Source organism: Grampus griseus (assembly GCF_964374135.1).
Source record: "Grampus griseus genome assembly, chromosome: 2".
Classification (NCBI taxonomy): Eukaryota; Metazoa; Chordata; class Mammalia; order Artiodactyla; family Delphinidae; genus Grampus; species Grampus griseus.
The window spans coordinates 27,861,276-27,870,320 of record NC_139018.1 but is presented as its reverse complement, the minus strand read 5'-3'; the positions used below and the strand labels follow the sequence as shown (position 1 = coordinate 27,870,320).

The window sequence follows — 9,045 nt, the reverse complement described above, 5'->3', positions numbered from 1 at the left end:
AGGATGTTTACTGCACCACTATTTATAATAGAGAAAAATTGAAAAGAATGTAAATATCCATCAGAAAGTTTTAACTGTGTTATGCCTATACTATGGAATGTCATGAGCATTTAAAAACAATGAGGTAGACTTAAAAATAGGCAAAGGACTTGAACAGACAGTTCTCTGAAGAAGACATATAGATGGCCAAAAAGCCCATGAAAAGACGTTCAACATCACTAATCATTAGGGAAATTGAATCATTGTGCAAATTGAAATCACAATGAGATACCACCTTATACCTATTAGGATGGCTGCTGTTAAGGATAAATAAACAACAAGTGTTGACGAGGATGTGGAGAAGTTGGGACTGCTGTGTACTGCTGGTGGAAATGTAAAATGGTACAGCTGCTATGGAAAATAGTATGACGGTTCCTCAAAAATTTTTAAATAGAACTACTATATGATCCAGCAATTCCACTTCTGGGAATATATACAAAAGAATTGAAAGCAGGATCTTGAAGAGATATTTGTACACCCATGTTCATTAGCATCACTATTCACAATAGCCAAGAGGTAGGAGCAACACAAGTGTGTCCAAACAGATGAATGAATAACCAAAATGTGGTATATACATGCAGTGGAATAGTATGTGTTTATACTATTCTGACACATACTACAATATGGATGAACCTTGACGTCATTATGCTAAGTGAAATAAGCCAGTCACGAAAAGACAAATACTGTAATTCCACTTATATGAGGCACCTAGCGTCAAACTGGACCAATTAGAACCTCCTTATTCCCTTTGCCATTGTGATTATTTCAAACATGGGTGATCAGGGTCAAGCCAAATAGTCTTAATCAGAGCTCTTACTGGAGAGTTGTTCTTCTTCTGCGGGAGAACTGTTAGATAGTGTTGGCTTTGGAATTGAGTGACCAGGTGTGCCAATACATTAGAAAAGGCTACCTGGGTTTTACTTTAATTGTATCGCCAAACCTAATCCTAACTAATGTAAGTTGTACGTCTCCTAAACCAACAGAAATAAAGTGGAAAAGGGAAGCTCAATTAACAAAAAAATTAAAAATAAAAAAGCAGAATACACCACTGGAGATCCGTATACTTCACTATATGTAAATTCTAAAAGAAAAGAGGAAAAAGAAATGCAGAAGAGGGGAGGGAAGAAGAAATAATGGAAAATAGAAAACTAAGTTGGGTAGGGAGAAGTCCAAACACAGTAGTCAGGATGAATGAATGGGACTAGGTTAAGTTCCCTTATTAAAAGACAAATGCTCAGATTGGCTATTTTTAAAATCTTGTGGCTATATGGTATTTACAAGATGTGCCTAAATCAGGATGACACAAAGCTGTTGGAAATAATGGGAAAATACACTTTCCACACAACCCAGTAACTCCACTCCTAGGAAATCTAACCAAGAGAAATGAAAACATGTCTACACAGAGACTTGTACATCAATGTTCATATTATCTTTATTCATAATAGATAGGAACTGGAAACAACCGAAGTATCCATCAACAAGTAAATGGATAAACAAACTATGCATTCATACAATGGAATACTATTTGGCAATAAAAAGAATGAACTACTGGGCTTCCCTGGTGGCGCAGTGGTTGAGAGTCCGCCTGCCGATGCAGGGGACGCGGGTTCGTGACCAGGCCGGGAAGATCCCACATGCGGCGGAGCGGCTGGGCCTGTGAGCCATGGCCGCTGAGCCTGCGCGTCTGGAGCCTGTTGCTCCGCAACGGGAGAGGCCACAAAAGTGAGAGGCCCGCGTACCGCAAAAAAAAAAAAAAAAAAAAAAAAAAAAAGAATGAACTACTAATACAATAACATAGATGAATCTTAAAACTGTTAAGCAGAGCGAAAGAAGCCAGACACAAAAGAATGTATACTGTATGATTCCGTACATATGAAACTCTAGGAAGCACAAACCCAATCTATAGTGATGGAAAGTAAATTGATTGCCCGATGTGGAGAGAGAAGATTGGCTCTTGTAGAGGTACAAGGGAGTTTGGGGGGATGATGGAAATTTTCTGTATTTTGATTGCTGTGATGGCTACTTGGATATATTGATTTGTCAAAAAGCATTGAAGGGGCTTCCCTGGTGGCGCAGTGGTTGCGAGTCTGCCTGCCGATGCGGGGGACACGGGTTCGTGCCCCGGTCCGGGAAGATCCCACATGCCGCGGAGCGGCTGGGCCCGTGAGCCATGGCCGCTGAGCCTGCGCGTCCGGAGCCTGTGCCCCGCAACGGGAGAGGCCACAACAGTGAGAGGCCCGCGTACCGCAAAAAAAAAAAAAAAAAAAAAAAAAAAAAAAAAAGCATTGAAATGTGCACAAGATGGGTACATTTTATTATTTGTAAATTACACCTCAGTAAGTTAAAAGATGGGAAAAGGCATGCAGAAATAATATGCTGTTTGAATATGCAATATGGAAAATATTGAGGTTTTCTTTGTAGCCTAACATGGTCACTTTCATGAAAGTTCCATGTACACCTGAAAAGGAGGTACATTCTCTATTATCTGGTATTATCAGGATAAAAGGTTTGATATTTATGCATAAGATCTACCTGATTGTTTAGATATTCTGTATCCTTACATTTATTTTTGACTCTTTGATCTGTCTCACACTGAGAGAAATAGAGTTTTCTAATCTTAGTATACTTTGTCTATTTCTCCTTGCATTTCTTAGAGTTTCCACTTGACGAAAGTTGCTACTGTGTTGTTTTGTGCATGGATACTCATAACTGATATTTTTTTTTTGTGAACTGTAGCCTTTAGCATTATAGTGTATTCTTTTTGTCTCATTTAATGCTCTTTAGCCTGAATTCTACTTTTTCCTATATTAAGAACAGGATCTTTGCTTTCTTTTTCTTTTCTGTAATGCATTTGCCTTATCTACTTTTGCCTGTCCTTTTATTTTTAGCTTTTCTGAATTCCTTACCCCCAAAGTAAGGTGCCCTTGCACAGTTCATCTTGTAGACAGAATTGCTAGAGACTAGTCACTTCTATGTGTTTTGTTTTGTTTCCTTTTCTGAATAGGAGTGTTCACTGTAGTTGTCCTGTTCCTATTCCACCAATTGTATATTTGGTGTTATAAGGGCAGATAATTTGCCCTCTTGGTGCATAGGTCTCTAGATCAAAAAAAGCCACACCTCCTGATACTGATACTACTACATATACCCCTTGCTGTAGAGACAGCTGTGCTCCACCTAGATCTCTTGGACTTTGAGCATGATGTCATGATTGGACAGGACTTGGAGAATGTCTGTGTGGAGGAGGGGGTTGTGTAGTGTATACGTGGCCTGTGGTAGAGAAAGTGAAATCAACGTTTGGTAACTAGAAGGGTAGAGTGTAGCAGTTGTTGGTGCTGTTTACCAAATATTTCTGGCTCTCTTGTTTATGGACCCAGGGTAGGATGGCTCTTTTCCACCACCTTTGAAGTGAGGTGTGGCAATGTGAGTGAAGATGACATATATCATTTCTAGGCAGAAGTTTTAAAAGTCATTATGTGATGAACTGTGCTCCCTTTGGCCTGCCTTTCAAATCATGAAAACATAGAGATGGAACCTTGCTTTGCCTGGATCCCACAGAACATCCCAACACTAGGGTAAATGAAAAATAGACATTTGTTGTTTTAGCCACTGAGATTTGGGTTGGTTTTTTTGTTTGTTTGTTTGTTTTTTACAAGAGCATAACTTAGCCTATACCGACTGATAAAGCACATGTTGAAAAGTCTGGGTTAGAGCAGTTGGACAAGAAAAAGAAAAGGATCCAAATTGGAAAAGAAGAAGTAAAATTATCTCTGTTCACACATGACATGATCTTACATAGAAAATCCTAAAGAATCCATTTGTAAAATCTGTTACAACTAATTAATGATTTCAACAAAGTTTCAGGATATAAAATCAACATGGAAAAATCAGTTGCATTTCAGTACGCTAACAGTGACCAATCAAAAAAGAAACTAAGGAAACAATCCAATTTGCTATAGCGTCAAAAAGAATAAAATACCTAGGAGTAAACCTAACTAAGGAGGTGAAAGACTTGTACACTAAATTACAAAATGTTGCTAAAAGTAATCAGAGAAGATACAAGAGAATGGGAAGACATTCTGTGCTCGTGGATTGGAAGACTCAATAGCAATAAAATGTCCATACTACCCAAAGTGATCTATGGATTCAATACAATCTCTTATCAAAATACCAATAACGTTTGTAGAAATGGAAAGGAAAAAAAGCCAATACTGGTATGGAATCTCACGGGATCCTGAATAGCCAAAACAATCTTGGAAAGGAAGAACAAAGTTGGAGGCCTCATGCTTCCTGATTTCAAAACATACTACAAAGCAGAGTAGTAATCAAGACAGTGTTGTGCTGACATAAAGACAGATATATAGACCAAATGCAATGATAGAGAGCCCAGAAACAAACCCATACACGTACAGCCGTTCCTTTATATTAGCAGGGGCTTGGTTCCAGGACCCTCACAGATGCCAAAATCTGTGGATGCTCAAGTCCCTTGTATAAAATGGTGAAGTATTTGCGTATAACCTATGCACATCCTCCCATATACTTTAAACCATCTCTAGATTACTTATAATACCTAATGCAATGTAAATAGTTACCAGTGCACAGCAAATTCAAATTTTGCTTTTTGGAATTTTCTGGAACTTTTTCCCCCAAATATTTTCTATCCCCAGCTGCTTGAATCCACCGGTGCAATACCTTCGGATATGTTGGGCTGACCGTATTGCCAAATGATTCTCTACAAGGGTACAAGACCACACATAGGAAAAGGACAGTCTCTTCAACAAATGATTCTCAGAAAACTGGATACCCACATGCAAAAGAATGAAGTTAGACTCTTACACCATATACAAAAGTTAACTCAAGGTGGATTAAAGACCTACACACATGACCTAAACTATAAAACTAGGAGGAAACTTTAGGACTTTGGATTTCACAATGATTTATTGGGTGTGACACCAAAAGCATTGACAGCAAAAGCAAAACTAGACAAATGGGACTACATCAAACTTAAAACCTTTTGTGTATCAAAAGAAACAATCAAGAGAGTGGAAGGCAATCTATGGAATTGGAGAAAATATTTGGAAATCATATATCTGATTAGGGATTAATATCCAGAATTTATAAGGAACTTCAACTCAACAAAAATGTCTGATTTTAAAAACGGGCAAAAGACTTGAACAGACAGTTCTCTGAAGAAGATATACAAATAGCCAACAAGCACATGAAAAAGCTCGACATCACTAATATGAGAAAGGCAAATCAAAACCACAATGAGGTATTACATCTCTCCAGTTAGGGTAGCCACTATCAAAAGAACAGTAAATGAACAAGGGTTGGTGAGGATGTGACCAACATCCTATTAATTGGAACACTTGTGCACTATAGGTAGGAATGTAAAATGGTACAGCTGATATGGAAAATAGTAGTTTTTGAAGTGGTTCCTCAAAAAAATTATAGAATTACCATATGATCTGGCAATCTTACTTCTGGTTATATATACAATAGAATTCAAAGCAGAGTCTGAAAGAGATATGTGCACACCCATGTTCATTGCAGCGTTATTCACAATAACCAAGAGGTGGAAGAAACCCAAATATCCACTTAAAAATGATAAAGATGGCAAGTGTAATGTGATGTGTGTTTTACTACAATTAAAAAAACATATTACAAGATCCAAGCGATGGCACAGTGAGAAATGAAAGTTTAATGATCAAAGGAAGTCACAGACCCATTAAGAATTGCTCCTCTGTTTGCTGTAGTCCTGTGGGACTCATGGACACAAGCCCTGTTGGCTTTCAGAGCTAGGTGTTTTAGGGACCCATCCCTGATGTGAGAACCTTAAAAGTTGGAGCACAAGATGTGGGTCCAAACCTTTCACTCCTCAGGGAGAAGGTGGGAATTGGGGGTTCCCCGCCCAATTGTATGGCCCTGTACTGAGGGTGAGGTTCATGGTGAGAGTGTGTCTCAGCCTTTCCTACCCATTTTGAGGTGAGTATTTTCTCATCTACTCGATGTGTAGAAGTCGCTAAGCTAGTTTCTGGATTTCTCCCAGAGGAATTGCTCTGTACGTGGCTGTACATTCTGTGTGTCCGTGGGAGGAAGGAAGTTCATGAGCCTTCTATGTCACCATCTTGGTCCCTCTTCATAATAAGGAAATTTTTTACTTACAGAAAAATGCAAGGAAGTGCTCAAAAATTGATGGGGACTTGCCAAAAGAAACAGGAACCAGCTTGAAAAGTTTCATGTTGGTCAAATTTGACACAATTTAAGGATCAAAATTAGTAATGACAGTAGTGGATTATCACATGATTATTTTTAATTTTTATTGATATATATTTGATGTATAACATTGTATAAATGTAAGGTGTACAACATGTTCATTTTTAATAAAGAATCCATGTGTCCATAAGATATTAAGAGTAAACAAAGAAAATGGGAGAGATGGGGGAGCTTTTTTGTATAGGAATATTACAACTAATAAATGTAGAAGGAAGGATAGAAATATAAAATCATTTACAATCACCATTGTAATAACTGATTTGGGCAAGAATCATCAGTGGATGTCAGAAGCATTGGTAAAAAGCTGTAGGGAACAAGATACTTCCAGAACCTCAAAGTATTATCCCATAAATTACTATACATACCTTTACAATAGAGAAATTTGGCAAACACTGCCTTGCCCAAATGATCAAACTTGATGTCACTACTGATGGGACAAACTGACATAATGTACATCATGGTGTGAGGTATATAAGGATACATTAATTATCTAGTATTTTTGTCCCCCCAAATTAAAAAAAAAAAACCTAAATCTAATTATGAGGAAACTGAAATCCAAAGATTAGGGACATTCTGCAAAACAGTCTGCTTGGAGTCTTAAAAAATGTCAGTCATGAAAGAAAAAAAAAGGCTACAGACCTGTTTTTATATTAAAGGAGACTAGGCATGAAAACTAAATGCAATGTGTGATCCTTGATTGTACCCTGAATTAAAAAAATAAGAAACTGTAGAGTTCTCAGAGCTCCTGGTACGAGCGTCTTCCCTTGGGTGGATTCTTGGCTTTTCTCCCAGCATGGCCCCCAAACACCAGTCTTCACTTCCACCTCAAGCAAAGAAACCAAAGAAACCGAGACTGACTCCTGCCTCCAGGCCAGAGGAAACGTCTGCTTCTCCGAACTTGACCAACGAAGAAAAAGAACAGCAAGAAGCAATTGAACATATTGATGAAGTACAAAATGAAACAGACAGACTTAACGAACAAGCCAGTGAGGAGATTTTGAAAGTAGAACAGAAATATAACAAACTCCGCCAACCAGTTTTTCAGAAGAGGTCGGAATTGATGGCCAAAATCCCAAATTTTGGGGTAACATTTGTTAACCATCCACAAGTGTCTGCACTGCTTGGGGAGGAGGATGAAGAGGCACTGCATTATTTGACAAGAGTGAAGTGACAGAATTTGAAGATACTAACTCAGGTTACAGAATAGATTTTTATTTTGATGAAAACCCTGACTTCAAAAATAAAGTTCTCTCCAAAGAACTTCATCTGAATGAGAGTGGTGATCCATCTTCAAAGTCCACTCAAATGGAAGTCCAGAAAGAATTTGACAAAACGTTCAAATCAAACGCAGAATAAAGCCAGCAGGAAGAGACAGCATGAGGAACCAGAAAGCTGCTTCACCTGGTTTACTGATCATTCTGATGCAGGTGCAGATGAGTTAGGAGAGGTCATCAAAGATGATATTTGGCCAAATCCATTACAGTACTACTTGGTTCTGGACGTGGATGATGAGGAAGGGGAAGGAGAAGAAGATGATGATGAAGAGGAAGAAGGATTGGAAGATACTGATGAAGAAGGGGATGCGGATGAAGGTGAAGAAGATGAAGATGATGATGAGGGGGAGGGAGGAGAGAAAGATGAAGGAGAAGATGACTAATGGAACACTGATGGATTCCAACCTTCCTTTTTTAATTTTCTCCAGTCTCTGGGAGCAAGTTGCAGTCTTTTTCTTTTCTCCTCCTCTTGTGCTCAGTTGCCCTGTTTTTGAGGTCTCTTTTCTCCTTTATACCATGGCTCACAACTTATTTTGGGGGAAAATACCTTGAGCAGAATTCAGTGGGAAAAGAATCTCTACCCCTTTCTGTTCCAAATTCATTTTTATCCTTTCCTGTCTCAACAAAAACTGTATGTAATCAACACCACCATTCTCTGTGGGGAAAAAAGAAAAACCTTCTGCTCCCTTAGCTCTGCTGGAAGCTGGAGGGTGCTAGGCCCCTGTGTAGTAATACATAGAATTCTAGCTTTTTTCCTCCCTTCTCTGTATATTGGGCTCAGAGATTACACTGTGTCTCTATGTGAGTATGGACAGTTAGCGTTTACCAACATGTATCTGTCTACTTTCTCTTGTTTAAAAAAAGAAAAAAAAACTTTAAAAAATGGGGTTATAGAAGGTCAGCAAAGGGTGAGTTTGAGATGTTTGGGTGGGTTAAGTGGGCATTTTGACAACATGGCTTCTCCTCTGGCATGTTTAATTGTGATGTTTAACGGACATCTTTGCAATTTAAGATGACACTTTTAAAATACAATTCTCTCCTAATGATGACTTGAGCCCTACCACTCGATGGGAGAATCTGCAGAACCTGTAGGATCTTATTTGCAATTGACATTCTCTATTGTAATTTTGTTCCTGTTTATTTTTAAATTTTTCTTTTTGTTTCACTGGAAAGGAAAGATGATGTTCAGTTTTAAACGTTAGAAGTGTACAAGTTACTTTGTTACAATAAAACTAAATGTGTACACACACACCAAAAAAAAGAAACTGTAAAGGATATTATTGGGACAATTGAGGAAATTTAAATAATGGGCCGATTGTAATTGTATTTATGTTAAGTTTCCTTAGAGTGAATAGTATATAGTAGTTGCATGTAAGGATAGCTTTGTTCCTAGGAAATACCCACTGAATGTTTAGGTTTGAAGGGTCACAATAGCTTCAAGTAACTGTTTAATGGATTG

The 9,045-nt window shown here is 38.2% G+C and overlaps 1 pseudogene across 1 annotated transcript; it reads left to right on the top strand.

Moving 5' to 3' along the window:
* Positions 1–7,070: 7,070 nt before the first annotated feature.
* Positions 7,071–8,505, top strand: LOC309818859 (protein SET-like; annotated as a pseudogene). The gene has a single exon. The product of its transcript is annotated as a protein SET-like (transcript).
* Positions 8,506–9,045: the final 540 nt, after the last annotated feature.